The sequence below is a fragment of the Carcharodon carcharias genome, chromosome 1, assembly GCF_017639515.1.
Source record: "Carcharodon carcharias isolate sCarCar2 chromosome 1, sCarCar2.pri, whole genome shotgun sequence".
NCBI lineage: Eukaryota > Metazoa > Chordata > Chondrichthyes > Lamniformes > Lamnidae > Carcharodon > Carcharodon carcharias.
The window spans coordinates 115,982,250-116,003,620 of NC_054467.1; positions in this window are offsets into that span (position 1 = coordinate 115,982,250).

The following is a 21,371-nucleotide window of genomic DNA, read 5'->3' on the forward strand; positions in this document are numbered from 1 at the left end:
AGGCTCATCTCCCAGTCAATTCTGGCCAGCTCCTCCCTCATGCCTCTGTAGTTGCCTTTATTCAATTGTAATACCGTTACATCTGATTCAAGCTTTTTCCTCTCAAATTGCAGGGTAAATTCTATCATATTATGGTCACATCCTCCTAAGAGTTCCTTCACCTTAAACTACCTTACCAAATCTACCTCATTGCACATCACTAAATCTAGAATTGCCTGTTCCCTAGTGGGCTCCACCACAAGCTGCTCCAAAAAGCCATCTCGTAGACACTCCACAAATTCCTTTTCTTGGGATCCACTACCAACCTGATTTTCCCAGTCTACCTGCATATTGAAATCCCCCATGATCACTGGAACCTTGCCTTTCTTACACCAGGAGACAGAAAAGGCGTGTATCGTGTGCCCCACATCTTGATTACTGCTCGGAGGCCTGTACATAACTCTCATTATGGTTTTTTTACCTTTGCGGTTCCTCAACTCTACCCACGCAGATTCTATATCATTTGACCCTACGTCATTTCTTGCTATCGATTTAATTTCATTTCTTACTAACAAAGCAACTCCACTCCCTCTGCCAACCTACCTATCTTTTTGATAGGATGTATATCCTTGGATATTTAGCTCCCAGTCCTGATCCCCTTGCAGCCATGTCTCTGTGATGCCCACCAGATCATACCTGCCAATTTCAATCTGCGCCACAAGCTCATTTACCTTATTTCATCTTCATTTGTTTGCAGGCTGTCTGGTTCCATTTCTGCCATTATTAATGTGGGTTTTCTCTGTTAAACCATTGCTTTTTGCTGGTCTGTTAATGGCAGCTGTTTCCTGCTTTCCCATGGAGCCCTGTGCATCTGCGTAATTTCTAGCCGGAGCCTCCCTCCCGATGTGAACAGCAGTGCCATTTTGTGCTCCCTTGATTGCTTCTGAGTCCCTGACCAAGCTTTCCATTGTGAGCAGCAACTCCAGCGCCTTGCCGGAGTCTAAATTTGTCTCAGACAGCAACCTTTTCTGAATGGCGTCTTCATTAATCCCACATACTAACTGGTCTCTTAACATGTCATTAATTGACCTCCTGAACTCACAGTGCTTTATCAATTGTTTTAAGGCTGCTACATAGCAAGTGACTCTCTCTCCAGGGGCACGACATCTCGAATTGAATTTAAAACGTTGCATTGTTACCAAGGGTTTCGGCTGAAAATGGCTTTTTACTAGATTCACCAACTCATCAAAGCTCTTGGAATCTGGGACGTTGGCCATTAGACTACGCATTAGGCCGTATGTTTTACTGCCACATGTTAAGAGGATTGCCTGTCTCTTCTCCTCTCCCGAAATATCACTGGCCAAAAAGAAAAGGCATTTAATATAATGGGGCCAGTCATCGGTGGTCTGATCAAACAGTTCAATGCAGCCAAATTGTGGCATACTGGAGAGTGATAACTTCGACAACTACGGTGAGGGTTTACAATTGTAATGTGCACAGCTGATTCAGGACAGTTGAGTTTTTGCAGCTTTCCTTGATGTTGTTGACTGCTCATGTTTTGCCTCTTCGCCAGTTATGTTTTACTATGGGGTCACTTTGCTCGTCAACCGGTCACACACTTATCTGTCGGTAGGCGAGTCGATTACAATATACTGCAGTTGCAAGGACCAATATGAAATGAAGCACATACTATTATGTGCTCCTCCAGCCAGATCCTACTCCAGACTAACATTAACATGGTAGCCTGCTCTATGTAGTAATTGGTCACATGGTCAGTCTGCTCACATTCTCTTAAAGGTGTAAGACACCTCAGATTGCCACGCATGTCAGGCTTGATGCAGGCCAGGTCCAGCTGGACGGGAAGGCAGGTCAACGGTCTCTAAGGGAGGGACGAAAAATACCAACGGCGAGTTAAGGATGATGGAGGGGGGCTCAAGGATGATGGCAGGAATATTGAGGGTGATGGGAGAGGTTCGAGGGTGAGAGATGGAAACTTGAGGGTCAATGGCTCAGGGTCAAGGGTGATGGTTGGAGGCTCCAGGATAATTGGGGGAAGGAGCAGGGTGTTGGGAGGTTCAAGGGCAATGAGAAGAAATTCGAGGGTGATCAAGCAAGAGTGGAGGTGACTGGGCTGCAGTGCAGGGTCACACAGTCTGTATCCATTGACATGGCTGCTAAGAAAATTTGAGCTCGCAGGAAATCAGATTGTTGTAGGAGGAGGCCACGGTGGGATGGACGGGATTCTGGGTGGCCCATGGGAAGGTCATGTATTCTCATTGGTCAAGTAGAGCTGCTCTAGGATTGAAGGCCATTTAAACAGAGGCGCTCATATCTTTGCCTGCCTTCTTCACTTGCCGGCTCTGCAATGGGTAGTGGAGGAGAGAATTCGCCAGAGATAGGCTGCAGCCAAACATCCACATAGGCCACAAGGCTATCAGCCAGCACCAGCGAGGAGGGGAGGGAGGTCAGGGTGAAGGCAGCCAGAGAAGGCATCATCACGAAAGCCCAATGGCATGCCATCACGTTTCCAGAATGCCCATCAACTGCCTTCAAATGACTGAGAGGCAATGCCAGAGACGGCTAAGTGTTTTCCAGGAGACAGTTACTGACCTGTGTTTGTTCCTTCAACAAGACCTGCAGTCCTGCGGTTTGGAAGGAAACCTGATACCAGCTGCCCTCAAGGTGATTGTGGCTTTAAATTTCTACACTAGTGGCTCATTCCAGGGGCATTTCCAAGGCTACAAAACATAGATGGATAAAGGGGGTCACCAATGCTCTGTTCCAAAGATCCAGCAAATCCATTTAATTCACAACAGATGCTGACAGCCAGGCCGCAAGAACAATGGGCTTTGGGCCATCACCATTTAATTGTACGTGGGATGTGTACCCACCGCACACACTTACGGTTTGTATTGTAATTCATGAGTTACAGCTCCCAACACATGAGCGGTAGTGACGCCCATTTCTGGTCCCACTGTTGGGAACCATGTTCTTATTAAAACTTGCCCACAGTTCCTGGCTTAGGTTAAGGTAAGAGAAATGTTCCCTGCAGACTCTGGGTAGATTAAATCTCTTACTAAGGGCCCTCCCAGCCCTTCCTCCTCCTCCCTCTTGTGAGCAGCTTTCTATCTTGTGTTCTGCCTCTGCTCAATCCCCTTTTTCCTGCTGCAGGTCAAGGGGGTTATAACTACATCACCTATGACTGGGAGCAAATGGTCAGGGCAGAATCCTTAAAGTCCTTCACCACGTGCAGTATTACTCCCTGCAGGGTTCACCAACTTTAAAAAGCAGTCGAAAACTCAGATAGCGCCAATAGAAGTTGATCAGTTAATCTGAAAGAGCTGATGATCCCATTAAATGGTGTTGGTGCTGGGGGACAGAGTTTTTCATTGCTGCTTAACATGTGTTCAGCCATGCATGTTCAAAAGAGGGTGTTAGCTAGAATGGCAAGATTGAAAGTGTCAAACCAGCATTACAAGCTGACTCACGATATGCCTACTCTGCATACTGTCAGTGCGTGTCACTAGCATCCACACTAACTTCCTCACCAAAGTGGCATCTAGCGCAGGATGCACTGTTGGAAATGTGTGCACACAGCACAAGTGCCATTTTGGCACCAATGCTGAAACTATGGGCATCTTATTTTACAGCCTGTAAGTACTAGCACTCACTTGTGAATTGGGAGATATTAGGGATGTTGCCTGTTCCAGCTTGGAAGGATCCTACCGTGCTTCATGGGCAAAATTTTTATGTTGGTGGGCGGGCGCGATTGGTGGGTCCAGGATCAGCTGGGGAACGGACCACCGACCACGATCGGCCCATGACCATGATTTCATGCTGGCTGGCCAGTTAACAACCAGCCAGCGTAAAGTGTGCGCTAAAATACTCCGTGCTGTCAGGGTGAGGGTGGGAGGTGGGCAGGCGCTGATGAAAGCACAGGTGTGGGCAAGTGCTGAATGAAAGGTCCCTGAAGCCAGAGAGTTGCCTCAGGGAGCTGAAGACTTGAAAACAAATAAATACATTTTTTAAAATCAGGAAAAACACTGTCCAAGCATCACAATCAGTCACTTGAACATATACATGACAAAAATGCTGTCTATAGATTTTTTTAAATTTAATAACAGAACCTCATCCCGCCCTTGGATGAAGTTTCATGAAAAATGCAAAGTCCACCTGGCCAATTGTCCATCCACCAACGTTGGAAGGGCCAAGAAAAATTGGAGACCTTTAATTACACTAATTGGCCTCTTAATTGTTGGCGGGCGCGCTTCCGACTTTTGTGGGTACCCACTGACCATAATATTTTATGTGACTTTGCGTCCGATTGGGTCAGGCACGCACCCGCCCACTGACCTAAAAATTCTGCCCCATGGTTGAGATTCAGATAGAAGGGAAAAAATATGCTTCTTTATGATTGTTGTAAGCAATTTCAAAAATGCTGTCTAATTTAACTGAGCTATATATGCCCTGAATAATTAATGCAATGACATGTGGATAAGTGTCGACTCATTATTTATCTTTCATTGACATTTTCAAAGTCCATTGGAATCTAATAATATTCTATAATAATGTGTGTGACTCTCACCTTTAAAAAGGAGCTAGTATAGCCCCTCAAAGCTGTGAGTCTTACCTTAATTGTGGGGAAAGTACTCATGCCTTCGATAGAGTGAGAAGTCATCTGGAGGGTCAGAGGCTGATTGGAGAAGCAAAGGGGCAAATGATATCGGACTAATTTGCTGGAGTTCTTTGATGAGGTTACAGATCTGGTAGATAAGGGCAAGGGATTGGATACTATGTACACGGATTTCAGGAGGGCATTTGTAGCACCCTATAAACAGTCACTTCCCATTGTATAGGTGGTAAAATATTAGCCTGGATTACTGATACACTGCAAAGTATATAGCTAGGGGAGCATGAGGAAGCATCAGAGTGGAAACCAGTCACCGGTGAAGCCCAACGGAAATAAATTACAGGGTTATTCCTTCTGACCTATATAAATAGCTTAAATATTAATCAAGGTCTTCAAGGGCAGAATTTTTCCCGTGTTGGGTGGGCTAGGCAGGAGTAGGCGGGGGCAGTCGGGAAGCTGACTGCCACCCACGATCGGGTGCGCAACACCATTTTACGCGTCTCTGGGATCAATCTGAAGGAGCGGGTGGGGCGGGAGCTTGATGTCTGCTGGGTCCAATGGCGACTTGGCAGCCTATTCAAAAACGACGCAGGTAGCCATGTGAAGGCTGCCATTGACTTTGCATTACTGTAGCGATGCAGGACATCACTGCAGAACAGGGCAGGCGGGAAGGCAGGTTGGCAAGGCAGTCAGCCCTGAGGTTTTCTGATGAGTGTCTTACTGCCTTCCTGGAGGAGGTGGCAGCTGCGAGATCCTTGTCCCAAGCGTGGGAGGAGGAGGACCCCGCACCTCACCAAAAATGCCTAGGAGGAGTTGGCATCCAGGGTGAGCTCCCATGATGTGGTGAGGCGCACATGGGTGCAGTGCCGTAAGCAGCTCAATGATTGCCTGCAATTGGTGAAGGTGAGTACATTGTCAGCATGGGTCACTTACCACAGCAGTTAGGAGCGGCTACCCCACCCACCTCCCTGGCACCCCGCCCCCCGCCTCCTTGGACCTCAAAGGTCTTAGAGTGTAAGTGGCAAATGTCAATGATGCATGATCTGGACAAGGGGTTGAGCCCTGGCTGCTTGTGGCTCAAGGGTCACAAATCGGCTGAGCCCTGTGAGGTTTTCCTCAGGTGGGGTTGGCCAGGCTGCAATGGCAATGCAGTTACAGGGTGGACTAATCAATGCTCCTCTGTCCTTTCAGGAGAAGACAGTCCACAATAATGCTGAGAGGCAGCAGACTGGCGGAGGGCAGACCCACCTTCTCATCATCACCAGATACGAGCAGGAGGCACCCAAGCTGGAGAGGTGCCAAGCGCCTAGGTCAACTGACTGCGGTGAGGTTGGGGTGTCACAGGGAAGTAAGAGTGCAGTGCACTGAAGTCAGAATGTCTGTAAGAGCATCTATTCCACTGTTATCTCTGTATTGATGTAAGCTTCCAGCATGGAATCCCCATTGATAATGGAAAGACGAGGGCTACCTGATCCAGATGCCAGGCATGAACAGTAACAGCGTAGTGACTTCAACTAATTCCATCTCCTTGTTCTTCCTTTCAGGCTCACCAGAACACCCTCGGTCTCGGGAGCCTGAAGGACCGACCGCTGCTCACCCCAGAGGACACAGATGATATAAACGCACCAGCGTCACATCCTCTCAGTCAGGCAGGCACCAGCACAGATACCAGCACCTCGGTGGGAATTAGGTCATCGGCTAGTATCCTGGGGCACAGCGGTGAGGGCACTTAACACTTGCTTGAGGAGCAGGCAGAGATAGAGAGTGCCCAGGGTGCCGGCAGTCAGAGGACTATTCGGGACCAGGAACATGCTCAGTTGGTGGCTAATGATGAGCCTCTGGAGTTGTCCCTAAGGCAGCAGATGCTGGATGTCCAGCAGAGTGTGCGGGAGGATCTGGCGGAGATAAATGAGGGAATGCGTGCCATGGTCTCCGTGATGGAGGAGTCCATGCGGAGCACGAGCAATGCAATGACCCTCATGGCCGAGCGCACTGTCTCCTCCATGGAGAGAGTGGCAACTCTCATGAAGAGGCTCCTCCAGGAGAACAATCAGGGCTTCCTGGGGATGCACTCAGACCTGTAAGCCCTCACACCAGCAATGACCTTAGCTGGTCAGTGGCAGTGTGGGAGATGGATTGGGCACCCAGTACCCCAGCGAGGTGCCCATCCATCAATGGTGAGCAGGGAGGTCCAAAGCAACCTAATGTTGGCACACAAGCTGCTTGTCGTCTCTGCAGGCTCCTCTCAGGGTGCTCCAGATGAGGACTGCAGCTCCTCCGCCCCTCTGCCAGTGACTGTGGCATCCAATGAGGCTGCGGCGACAGGGGAGATGCCAGCAGTAGCACTGGCCGCTCCCTCTCAGGTGGGGCCAGCACTGGCTCCACGGGCCAGAGGGCTCCTGCCAAGGTCATCAAGGTCAACATGACAGCAGAGTGAGCAGGTTGTCTCAAATGCCAGTGCCAGTGAGGAGGGAGCACCTAGAGGTAGCACCCTCAAATGTAAATCACCTTAGACACAACACAGGCTTGCCACTTTTTACCCCACTTTTAAGTTCTTTATTAGTTGGTGTGATGGAGAACATGGCACCACACCATTAAATGTGTTTGTGTCAACAAGCCTCTGGGTCCTTCATTAGTTCTGCAGATGAAGGGTAACCCATGATGTTATAAGTGACTTGTTTGTCATTAAACTTTACTGAAATGGCACATAGTGCATGTTGATGACCAAGCAAATGCTATAGAGTATGGTGCCTGCAGCCCTGGCATGTGGTGGTGGTTCTTATTTGGTAGCCTAGCTGAAGAAGCGTTAGATCAAAGTCTCTCAGGTATCCTTGCCTCCCTGGAGGCTGTCTAAGTCAGCATCTATCCCCTCAGTGTTCTCCTGACTGCGCTCGTCCTTGTACTCACTACTGGACTCATCGTCTGTCGCCAGAGCAGCTGTGTCAACATCTTCTTCCTCCACTAAATCCCCCCTTTCCAGCACCAGATTGAGGAGAGTGCAACATGCAACCACTATCAGTGACACACGATCTGGGGGCTATTGCAGTGTGCCCCCTGAACAGTCCAGGCATCGGAAGCGCATTTGACAAAACCAATGGTTCTCTCCACCACAGCCCTTGTGGAGGCGTGGCTCCTACTGAATCGCTGCTTGGCCTCGGTTCTTGGATGGTGGAGAGGCATCATGAGCCACCTTCTGAGGGGATAGCCCTTGTCGCCCAGCAGCCATCCATCCAGCCAGGCTAAAGCACTGAAGAGCGCCGGTACCTGGGAGTGTCTGAGGATGTAGGTGTCGTGGGAGCCGCCAGGGTACCTTGCACGGACTTGTAGAATCTGCATCCTGTGATCTCACACTATCTGCACATTCATGGAGTGGAAGCCCTTCCTGTTGATGAAGGCACCGGGCTCACCTGCTGGCACCTTGATGGCTACATGTGTACAATCTATTGCACCCTGGACACGGGGGAAGCCAGCAATCACTGTGAAGCCTCTGGCTCACTCTGCCTGGTTGGCCTTGTCCACGTGGTGATGAATGAAAGTCAATGCATGTGTTAACAGAGCATCTGTCACCAGCTTGACACAACTGTGGACAGCAGATTGGGAGACTCCACAAAGCTCACCCACCGACCTCTAGAAAGAGATGGAGGCATAGAAGTTGAGGGTCACTGTGACCTTCAGCGCCACTGGCATGGAGTGTCCACCCACACAGTTGGAGGTGAACTCAGGGCTGATCATCTGACAGATGGAGGTCACGGTCTCCCTTGCGAGGGGGAGCTTCCTTCGGCATTGCACCTCAGACAGATTCAGGTAGCTGCATTGCTGCCTGTAAACCCTGGCAGCGGGATTGTGGCATCTACTCTGGCCCCTTCTGCCTTGGACTTCCTGTTGACCCTGCGGCCCTTGTGCCTGTGCCCCTCCTCCCACAGGAGGCTGAATAGGGATACCTGGCCTCCTCCCCCTGTTGGCCCTCTCTTCCTCATCAGAGGAAGTGCTTCCAGTGGAGACCACAATCCCCATTACTAGGGTAAGGGAAAGCTGTCTGAAGGCCCCAAGTGTTATTACTCCTCTGGAGTTCTGAAGTGAAGCCTGTTAATTCTATCAAAGCAGCTCTGAAGCGAAATGAAGTTGTCCTATTCACACAAGCAAGTAGCAGTAAGTTATAATCTAAAGTTCTAACAACGCGCATTAGTGAGCCCACTGACCCCTCTCATCCTGCCCGCGAATGAGGTTTTTGAAAATGTGGCCTACCCACCTGCTCGTCGCACCCGTGCGCAAAATTGGTTTCAATTGGTGCCTCAAGGGCCTTAACTGGCTCGTTAATTAATGGCGGGGGCACCTCCATCCTCATAGCATCCACCTTCCAAGATATAGCAATGGTGCGTGGTGACATCGGGACGCACGCCCGACGTCATCACATGTCATTTTACGTGCTAGCATGTCGGGCCCGCCCCCGTACACCGACTGTAAAATCCTGGTCCAAGTTTTCAGGTAACAACTAATCAGATATGGCAGCATCGGCGGAGAAGAAAAGAGTTGACGTTTCGAGTTCTGTTGAAAGGTCATGAGGACTTGAAACGTCAACTCTTTTCTTCTCCGCCGATGCTGCCAGACCTGCTGAGTTTTTCCAGGTAATTCTGTTTTTGTTTTGGATTTCCAGCATCCGCAGTTTTTTGTTTTTATAACTAATCAGATATAATGGCCAATGATGATAACTAAAGGGATCAGGTCAATTTGTAGAGAGAAGAAAGATGGAATCCTCATGGATAAGGATAAACCTACTATACCAAGGAAATGGGAATGGGGATTACATATGAATAGACTTGAGATTACAAGCAAGAAAAGGATCTGATGCTTTTGGTTGTAATGACTGTCAGTTCATGGGCGGAATTTTACGGCCCCGTTTTGGGGGGTGCCAGACTGTAAAATGCGGCGAGCCATTCAAAAGTCCAATGACTTCAGCATGATTGGAAAATCCCACTGGTGGGAGGGAACATAAAATTCTGGCCCATTTGTGCAGGCATCAAGAAACCAAATAATATTTTGTGATGTAAAGCTAAGGTTGAGATTTATTAAGTTTACTGAGGTGATTTTGAAGTTGTATTTGGCCCCAGTAAGGCCACATCTGGCACACGTACTGAGTTTGATTCTGTTTATCACAAGATAAATGTAGCTAGGACTCGAGCAGGGCTGATTCTAAACTTAGAGGGCTGAGTTATGAGGAGAGATTGTCTACCATGATACACAACAAAGTCTTCATTCACATTAGGTAATGAAAATGAAATCAGAACTAAAGAGTACAGAAGTGGAAAAGCAGCAGCCTTGTACCTGAACACTGCAAATTGTTAATTGTATCTAAGTGCTATTTCCAAATCCTAATTTCATTCCTAAAAGCAAACATGTCAAGGCCTCTGCATTGTCTTTTGGCTTCAGCACAATATAAATATTATTGCCTCTGTACTGGCAAAAAATAAAGGGAGGAATGTACAAAGGCTGCTAGGAATTTTGAGAAAAAAACTGCAGAAGTCGGCAGGATGAAGGAAAGAAGTTATGTCTCTCGAACTGTCTTTTATTTAAAAATATATTATGTCCTTGGACCAGCTGCTGCGAAGAATCAGGCGTTCGCCAGACTTTTACAGCTGCTGGCACAAAATCAAGCAAAGTTCATGTTCACACACTAAGTGTGACATGCATTGCATTTGGCAATACAGCAGTACTATTCAGTTTATAAACAAATAGAACAGCTAAACCCTAATTTACACTCATAGAAAAACCTAAAACTAGCAGGGAAATTTGAATCTGGTAAATATACAGCATGTGAAATGTAAGGACAGAACTATAAGAGTGATGGAGTTGAAAACAGTCAAAGATTTAGCCTGAACATCTGTTTGATAATTAGAAAGGAATTCCAGCATAAGTAACTGAACCCATCTATTTAAAGACCTCCAATTCTAGTAAGGGTTCAAATTATACTTTACATGTCAACCCTCCCTTCACTTGAAACATGACTTGTACCGATTCCAAAAGAAAAGCTAAAAGAATCATCTCAGTCTTGTGTGGAGCCTCTCAGACAGGAGACAGGAATATGACACAATGATGCATCTACTAAGAGAATAAACATTGGAATGGGACTGCTCTTCGAACAGAAGATTTTGTGCTACATTTTCACCTGATTACCTGTTTGGGGTCAAAACTTCCTAGGTCTTCACCGCAATGCAAATTCCTGCCAAACTTTCAAAAAAAAATATAAGAAAGCCAGTCACTGAAGGTTGGTTTCTGACCCTCTTGGGGGGAGAGGATTTATAAGCACTTAATAATCTGCACAGAAGCGTGACACATAACAGAAAATATCTAACTTGGCTCAAGATTTGTCTAAGGTTAACTAGGCTCCATTCATTTTAAAGATTTATAGATCTTAGGGTGATTTGACAGAGGAACATTAGCAGGCTCCATTGTGTTTCTAAAGAAGGATTAGTTTAATTTGATAGATTGGGGAAAACCAAGGGTCGTGTGTGTAGTACTTCGGTGGTCAGGGTTTGAATAGGGCTAATGGGCTGAATTTTCCGTTCGTCGGGCAGGCGGAGCTGACCCAATCGCAGGCAAACGCGGACACGATCGCCGCCAACAATCGGAGCTACGCCGCCATTTTGTGCGGGTGGGCCAGTTAAAACCTGCCCAGCGTGACATCCACATGGAAGCACTATGCGCTTCCTGTGTGGGCGGGGGAATCCCTAAAATCGAGAGTGCGCTCTTTTGCGCGTGTGCACGAAAGAGCACACTCATCTCCCTGAGGCTAAATGCTGCCGCAGGGAGATCAGCTCTACTTTCAACAATTTAAAAATGAACAAGGCTAAAAATCTTCAGATTAACAGCGCAGTAAGCAGGCAGCACTGGGAAAATTCAATTTCTAGCGAGCACGGGTTTCCATACACCCCACAGTCCAGGTTCAAATTGGGGCCATTACATGTGCCAACTGCAAGGCAGCAATTGAAACAAAAAATTCAGTAGCTTAAACATGATTCCCTAGCAAGAAGAAAGCATTGAACAAAGCTTTACAGTAACTTCCAGCAATTAGTTTAAAAATTCTGTGAAGTATAGGAACAGTTACCAAAAAAAGGTCAGTAACCAGGGCGGGTATCAGTGAAAGGCTGACCAGCACAGGAAAATTCCATTACTGCAACAGAATTTTAAAAATCAAGGCAAACCTCCTAAAAGCTTAAAACAGCCATGGATTCCAAATTTATCTCACCAGGCCAATTTGGGCATAAGAGCCAAATCAAATACAGAATTGGGCACTTTGGAGGAAGAGATTTTTAATATTCAGAATTGCTTCCAGATTGGACAATAGGTTTGAGTCTGAACAACACATTATTGTATTCTATTGGAGCAATTGCAGATGCAGTCAAGGTATTAATGAAACATCAGACAAATTTGAAGAAGTCTGAAAAACCTTTGATAATTATGTTAATTTATGTAGTTACAAGATATTAGAAAGAGCCAAGTTTAACAAAAGGATCCAGAAACGAAGTGAGCCAGTAGGTACCTTTATCAATTACCTTTATCAACTGGTTGAAGTTTGTAAAAGTGGTGTTCTTAAAACTGAGCTGATACAAGACCTCATTGGTATTACTGATGACACCTTATCTGACATACTGCAATCCAAAGAAGTCTTAACATAGGAGAAGGTGATACATTGGTGAGACAAATAGAGGTCCATAAACAAAATACACAGTCAAAGGAGAAGACAAACCGTGGCTCAGAAAGCCCCCAATGATGGTACAACTCAATAAATAAAAGAATATCAAAGACACTTCAGGGAAGAAGAATGAAGATTTTCCAATGGCACTTTTAATTTACAGCTCTGCAATATGGATTGGCACCATCTGAACTGCTGATGGGCAGAAAGCTTCGAACACAGCTTCCTATCCCACCCGAGAAATTAATCCAAGGGCTAGCCGTCCAGGAGCGGGAAAAGTCCTACAGAAAAGAACAAGCTTTGAATTATCACAGGAGGTACTGTAGCAGAAACCTGCCAAGGTTAAACAAAGACGACAGTATGGATAAGAGACAAAGGCAGAGAAAGAATCGTTGCCCAAGGAACGATGATCAACAACGATCTTACTTAACATACATCCAAGAAAGCCTGATAGGAAGGAATAGGAGAAACTTTATCCTCATTCCTCAAAGAGAACCATCCATTGCACATTTGGAATAACCAGATGACTTGAGTCAAACTGACAATGTACCGGGATGCAGATTTGAGGTCACCATCTGATCAGCCGTGATCTTACTAAATAGCGGAGCAGGCTCGAGGGTTCATAAATTTGTATACTGCAACTCTTACTGAAGACCAACCAAGTTTTTTTATTCGTTCACGGGATGTGGGCTTTATAGGTTAGGCCATCATTTTGTTACCCATCCCTAGTTGCCCTTGAGAAGATGGTGATGAGCTACCTTCTTGAACCACAGTAGTTCATGTGGTGTAGGTACACCCACAGTGCTGTTAGGAAGGGAGTTCTAGGATTTTGACGCAGTGACAGTGAAGTAACGGCGATATATTTCCAAGTCAGGATGGTGAGTGGCTTGGAGGGGAACTCCCAGGCGATGGTGTTCCCATGTACCTGCTGCCCTTGGTCCTTCTAGATGGTAGTGGTCATGGGTTTGGAAGGTGCTGTTGAAGAAGCCTTGGTGAAATCCTGCAGTACATCTTGTAGATGGCACACAGTGTAGCTACTGTGTGCCGGTGGTGGAGGGAGCGAATGTTGTGGATGTGGTGCCAATCAAGCGGGCTGCTTTGTTCTGGATGGTGTCCAACTTCTTGAGTGTTGTGGGAGCTGCACTCATCCAGGCAAGTGGGCAGAATTCCATCACACTCTTGACTTGTGCCTTGTAGTTGGTGGACAGGCTTTGGGGAGTCAGGAGGTGAGTTACTCATCGCACAATTCTAGCCTCTGACCTGCTCTTGTAGCCACAGTATTTATAAAGCTAGTCCAGTTCAGGTTCTGGTCAATGGTAACCCCCAGAATGTTGATAGTGGGGAATTCAGTGATGGTAATGCCATTGAACACTATGGCCTAGCAATTTGATGGCACCATGCCAGTTTTCAAGCACAAAAGGTCCTAAGCATTCAATATGGTGAGTGAAGCACCTGTGCTCATTGTATATCGGAAGTGTCATATTGATCATATTGATGAAGGCAAAAGAAGAAGGTTTCAGGGCCTACATATGGAACCAGCATTTTGTATACTCTTTGTATAAATAGGGGGTTTTATACATGTTTGAGGCTCACTCTGCAAAATTAGGCTGCCCTGGGTGCAAAACAAAATGTCATTTGTGTAAGGCCCAACCAACAATCCTTTCAACAATAAAACTATTCATATAGCACGTCTTAAAGTAATGGAGTATTCCAAGACACTTCATAGGAGTTTATAAAGCAAAATCTGACCCTGAGCCACAGAAGAAGATATTAAGGCAGATGACAAAAAGCTATAGGTTTCTAAGAAGTGGCTTAAAGGAATGCAAGGTAAAGAAGTGGAGAGCTTTAGAGAGGAAATTCCAGAGATTAGATTAATATCATGGAAAGCCAATTGGTGAAGGATAAAACTAGATCCAATCTTTACACAGTATTACATGTATTTGCAGAGTGAAACATTGCAAGTATATACCTCCTCCCTTAACCACACCACAATTTCAGTGTCTCTTTTTGTATGCTCAAGTGAAACCCCAATTAATGCCCATTACATGCATATGATTAAAAGTAGTTGATATACAATTAACAATTAGGGCCTCATCAGTTGGAGACATGGCCGCCACTGGAGGAGAGATTAAAATCAGAGATGCTCAAGAGACTGGATTAGAGGACTGCAGATATCTCCAAGGGATGTGGAACTAGACGCCATAACAGAGATAGGGAGAGTCGAGGCCATGAAGGGGTTTGAAAACAAAGATGAGAATTTTAAAAACAATGAGTTACTTGACTGGGAGCCAGTGTGGGCATGCGAAAACAGGGATAATGAGTAAAGAGACGGGCAGCAGAATTTTAGATGACCTTAAATTTACAGAAAGTAGAATGTGGGACGCCGACCAAGAATGCATCAGGATAGTCAAGTCTAGACATAATGGATGAACGTTTGAGCAGGTGAACTGCAGCAGGGGCAAAGTTGGGTGTTGCTACGGAGGTGGAGATAGGTGGTGTTGGTGATGGCATGGATATGTGATTAGAAGCTCATCTCGGGGTCAAATATGACATCAAGGTTGTGAGCTGTCTGGTTCAGCGTCAGACAGTTGCCAGTGTGAGAAATGGAGTTGGTAGAGAGGGAACAGAATTCATGCACACAGTCTCTCTGCCTGTGATGAGGTCTGTAGTCGGGAGACTGGGAGGGGATCGGAGGCCTGCTGGGAAGGAGACCATAATCATTGCAGGGAGCTGAAAGTCTAGTGGGTGATGGGGATTGTGAAATTGGAAGCCTGTAGTATTAAGGGGATGGGGTCAGTGTGGGGCTGGTGGGATCGGAGATCTGGTGGGGGGTTGGGGAGTGGTTGTTGGTGATAAGGTTGAAGCCCTGGGGGCCAAGGGGAGCCCTGGCTCACCTCTTTGCACAATGCTGTGTTTCTGATTATCAGAAATGCAAAATTAACAATTTGTCCTATGCTAAAGCAAACCCTTATATGCACCCTTGAATCAGAAAACAAAATTTAAACTGCCTAATGTCCCCATTTGTATCCTACAAGTTTGGAAAGTGTTTAAAAACGCTACAGTCTGTCCATCTTATTTGTGCAGGGGCGACATGAGACAAGTGCACATATCTGATTCCAATTTATGTAGTCTTATGTCTCCCTGAATCCAATTATTTCTGAGCAGTCAGCCCCAAAGAAGTAGTTCTACTTCATTATTCCAGATATAAAAACACAGTAAGTATCATTAGCATTGACATCCAAATGGTTACAGTACAAGAATCTAATCAAGACTTTCCATACAACCTAGTACAGTAACGCAAATTAAAGACTTGTGGGATAGATTTCCTACTGGAATGAATTCAGTGCTTTCACAACATAAATGCAACAAAGTACAAGAACAACATAAGATATTACCTTACATCCAGTAAGTAATGCAACAACTTAAACATTCAAATAATAAGCAACTACGTGACATAGAATTACATAGAATATGCAGAATAGAAACAGGCCATTCAGTCCATGCCAGTGTTTATGCCCCACTTGAATCTCCTCCCATCCTTCCACATCTAATTCTATCAGCATAAACCTCTATTCCCTTCTCCCCATATGTTTATCTAGCCTTCCTTAAATGCAGCTAAATTATTTGCCTCAAGCACACCATTTGGTTCTAGATTCCACATTCTCACTGCCTTCTAGATAAATAAAGTGAGCGCACATAATCTTACACAGCGTTCACGAGCATCGCCCATAGGACTTCAAGGAAGAGACGCCGCACATTTGCCGAGGGCACAGGCAAGTCGCTTTGTCCAAGCTGGCTTTCAGTGCGGTGCCAGGGCAAGGCAGCACAGGCTGAAGTAAATACACATGTACATGCCGGGGGAGGGGGGTGAGGGAAGGTCGAGGCGCCGGCATCAGTAATGTGTTCAGGGTGTGTGAAGTCAGACCATCACTTTGGTCTGAAGGTTAAACGCTGCAAAGGGAAGAGGCCCTGGACTGAGACATCTGCCTTTATCTTGTGCAGGAACCAAGCTTTCATATCTGAGTGACAAGAACACTGCTCATCAGAACAAGGAGTCATAGGCAAGGAGACATTCTTGGGAGTTTATTTACAATAGTGAACATTATGCACAAGTGATTAATGCCCATGCCCTGGCTGTGCAGCTACATCTTCTTAACTTTCCTAACCCTGCCGCTACATCGTGGTGTTTCCCAGGCATCCACAGTGGAGGTGGAGGCAGTCTGCTGACTGTGATGCCCTGTCTGTGATGACTTTGGTGAGTGCCCTCTGGATGGCCGAGACTTGGAGGGCGCTGGCCTGCTTTCAGGCTGTGTGGCAGTGGCACCCTTGTCAGCCTGTGGGGCTGAAGCTGTTGGAGCACAGGAAGTGGGGATTCAGATGGGCCAGACATTCCTGGGGTCACCTGGGTGGATGGCCCTGGTGTGTGCAGCTGCTGATGCTCCTCCCTATGGGTGCCTGAGGGCCCCTGGCTGACTCCTTGAGGAAAAGGGGAAGCTGAAGTGAGATTGAGCTGCCCCACAACCCTCTCGTGTTGACACTGCTGGAGGTCAACTATGGCATCAGTGATGGAGTTCAGCCCATGCAGCAGCGCAGGACCGATGTCCTTGAACAAGGTCTCCATGGTAACATCATCTTAGAAGTGTTGACCTCGGTGCATTGGGATGTCAATACTATCGCTTCAAACTGAAGGCGGACGGATTCCTACTTTGTGCCTTGCAATCTGAAGAGCGCAGAGAACATCACTTCTTAATGTTCCCAAGCTTGCCTTCGCAGGTCCAGCAACTGAGATGTGACCGAGTCCAGAGGCTCATCATCTGACTCTGACTCAGTAGATTTCTGGCCTTCAGTGGTCCTCCAACTGCCGGACACTTGGGAAGTCCCTGCCACGGCCTGCTGGGGTTCAGATATTGCAATGTGTTCACCAGATTGTGATCCCGAGGCTACTCTAGAACTAGGTCCCACCGTTGTACGTGTCTCTGCGCTGTTGGAGGGTGTGGGTGAGCGATGTGATGGGACTTCAGGACGGGTATCATCAGATCCTTCTTCTGAGGTGTCTTCAGGGCTTGAGTCGAGGACCTGGCTCATGGACCCCCTCGGCTGCTTCCCAGATGTGCCTGCGGAAGCAAAGAGAGATATTTAGTGCATAGCAGGGGACTTTAAAACAGGGAAACTCACTCACAGCATGGTTGACTGATGGATGTTGCACCGCTGGATCCTCACTTGGTTGAGCACTGCCGACACCTCCGTCAACATAGGTATGGTCCAGATCATTGTCGGCCAGCTGGATGACACTATTCTCAAAGTCAATGAGGATCTTTATGTCAGGCATTCCTCCACCCATCTGCAACCTCTCCCTCTTGTTGTGTACCAGCTTATCCTGCATGAAGACAGATGGAAAGAGTGTAAGCAGGATGCCTGCTAGGCCAGATGAGAAGGATGTGTGGGTGGTGAGTGGTGCCATCAATGGGATGACAATACAAACCGCAGGACAGATGAAGGTGTGTGCGAGAGAGTAAATGGTGATGTCCCTTGAACTGGCCGTGAGTGAGACCCCTGAGGATATGTGATGGCTGTGAGTGTGTGAGTTGAGAGTGATCAGAAGAGCGACTCACCGGGGAAGAACGGAGATGATCCTTCATTCTCTTTCAGTATTGGGTAGCTGCCCTCTTTTATGGTGTGTTGGTGCTGACCACCACCTCTCATGCTGGATTGGTGACCTTGCTTGCTGCCCTTTGCCCAGAGCCAGCATAGAGGACTTCATGGTAGATCTCCACTGCGTCCAATAGGCACCCAAGTGTATATTGCACCACTGAATTTGGGGGCAGCATGTTTCCTCCTTTTGGCAGCCATAACTTTCCAGCAGTTTCCAATCCCTTCGAGAGAGCTAGCTCTGTGCAGGGGGCTCCCTTTTAATATGGCGCCCGGATTACTGATGGCCTGAGGTGACAGCGGGGTGGGCAAATCAGAGGCGTGTTTCCCAGGAACGCATAATTAATGAGGCAGGACACGTTGGAATGGGATGATGTGGCGTGAAATCCTGCCACTGTGACCGGCAGGTAAAATACTCTTTTTACTGCCCACTACTGCACATAGGCAAATCAGGGATGATTCTCCCAAACGCTTGTTTTTTTTTTTTAATGACCTCATTAATCATATATGCTACTTTCCGTGTTTTCTGTATTTGTATGTCCAGGTCCCTTTGCTCCTCTATCCTAGATTCTTACTTTCCAAGTAATATGTGACCTCCCAATTTTTTCACAAAAATATAGTACCTCATACTAATGTGCTGAAATTCAATTTCTAATTATGTGTCCAATTTGCAAGTTCATTAATGTCTTCTTGTGAACTAATATAGCCCACTCCAGTATTGACCATCACCTGCCCCCCCAGAGCAATTTAACGTCATCAATAAATTTTAAAATTCTGTTTTATTCCAAAGTCTAAACCATTAATACAAATTGTGAACAACAGTAGTCCCAGCACAGAGTCTTGTGAGACCCACTTTTTACTTTCCCCCTAATTCTGCCACCCTGAATAGTTGTGGCTCAGTTGGTAGCACTCTTACTTGTTCAAGTTCTACTGCAGGGCTTTTTTTTTATTCATTCGTGGGATATGGGCTTCGCTAGCTGGGCCAGCATTTATTGCCCATCCCTAGTTGCCCTTGAGAAGGTGATGGTGAAGGTGTAGGTACACTCACTGTACTGTTAGGAAGGCGGTTCCAGGATTTTGACCCAGTGACAGTGAACGATCAGCGATATATTTCAAGTCAAGAGGGTGAGTGGCTTGGAGGGGAACTTCCAGGTGGTGGTGTTCCCGTGTGTCTGCTCCCCTTGTCCTTCTAGATGGTCGTGATTGTGGGTTTGGAAGGTGCTGTTGAAGGAGCCTTGGTGAATTCTTGCAGTGCATCTTGTAGATGGTACACACTGCTGCTACTATGCATCAGTGGTGGAGGGAGTGAATTTTTGTGGATGGGCTGCCAATCAAGTGGGCTGCTTTGTCCTGGATGGTGTCAAGCTTCTTGAGTGTTGTGGGAGCTGCACTCATCCAGGCAAGTGGGGAGTATTCCATCACATTCCTGACTTGTGCCTTGTAGGTGGTGGACAGGCTGAGGAGCCAGGAGGTGAGTTACTCATCACACGATTTCTAGCCTCTGACCTGCTCTTGTAGCCACAGTATTAATATAGCTAGTCCAGTTCAGTTTCTGGTCGATGATAACCCCAGAATGTTGATAGTTGGTGATTCAGTGATGGTAATGCCATTGAACATGGATTGCTTCAGCAAGACCTGGACAATATCCAGGCTTGGGCTGACAAGTGGCAAGTAACATTCATGCCACACAAGTGTTAGGCAATGACCATCTCCAACAAGAGAGAATCCAACAATCGCCCCTTGATGTTCAATGGCATTACCATCACTGAATCCACCACTATGAACATCCTGGGGGTTATCATTGACCAGAAACTGAACTGAGCACAAGAATGAAGGCTGACACTCCAATGCAGTACTGAGGGAGTACTGCACTGTTGGAGGCACTGTCTTTCAGATGAAGCCCCAGCTGCCTGCTTGTGTCGATGTAAAATATCCTGTGGTTTTATTTTGAAGAGAAGGGGAGTTCTCATTGGTCTCTTGGCCAATATTTATTCCTCAATCAACATCACTAAAAACAAGTACAAGTGTTGGAAATAACCATTTAGCATTGCTTACTTGTTCTTATTAAAGGTGTTTCTCCAACATCATCATTATGGTAGTTTTGATGAAGGATTACAAATGCAGTATTAGCATATTTTCTCAGTCAAATACGGATTGAATACAGTTATCCCTGGTGTCCTGGCCAATATTCATCTCTCGATCAATCACAAACAACAGATTATCTGGTCATTATCACATTGCTGTTTGTGGGAGTTTGCTGTGTGTAAATATCGCTGCTGTGTTTCCTACAGTACAACCGTGACTACAGGCGGAATTTTACTGTACAACCGTGACTACAGGCGGAATTTTACGGCCCCGTTGCGGCGGGGGTGGGGCGGTAAAATGCAGTAAACCATTCAAAAGGTCCATTGATTTTGGCAGGACTGTAAAATCTGGTGGCCATAAAATTCCACCCTACATTTCCTAAATACTTAATTGACTGCAAAATGCTTTCAGACATCCAGTGGTCATGGAAAGCACTATATAAATGTACGTCTTTCTTTTCGACTCTCTGCATCTGTCTTGCAGCCAGTTAGTTATCCATTATTATACTTATCCCCTCACACTGGATATTCTGACCTCACTTATTAGTCTATTATGTTTAATTTATCAAAGGCCTATGGCAATCTAGATAAAGTTTAATGTAATCTCTTATCTGATACAAGCTATTGTATGATAACTATTTGGAATGTGTGAAATAAAAATTTTAACAGATGCCATATGTAATTTATATGCAGCATGTTTGGTATGTTTATACTGCAACTTTAACATTGCTTCACTGTAATGCTAAAGTTGCAATGTAAATCAAGACTCAGATGTTGATCATCCCTCGATAGACAATTTCGGAGTTTCCAGCAGTAGGTGATGTGTGCTCACTCTTTTGGTTCGACAATGCATCCGGTGTGAAACCTAGTTTAAAATGTTCCCATGGGCTTGAAGGGCACCTATTTTCATAAAAACTTTTGGTTAAAAAGAAATATTTTATCCCAGGTGTATCTGTATTTGAATGAGAAGGTGTGCTAATACTTCAGTTGTAATCATTCATTAGAACTGAAATGATGATGATGTTGGAGGAACACCTTCTATAAGAACAGTATGTACATGCTAATTGGCTATTTCCAACACTCGCACTTTCATTTTTATTATTACTATGGGCATGTGATAATTACTCTGTACAATAAGATCAACTGACTTTTTAAACAAGCACCAGGATGACCTTTAAAAAATTCAATCCTCACCTTCCAATAATATTCAGGAAATGAGGCTCACCATCAGTATTTCTTATATATGAAATTGTTACAAAGTGTCATGATTAAATTCAATAACATCATGTTTTATTTTTGCCCATTTCTGCTGATTTTTAAATACATTTTTAAGCAATAA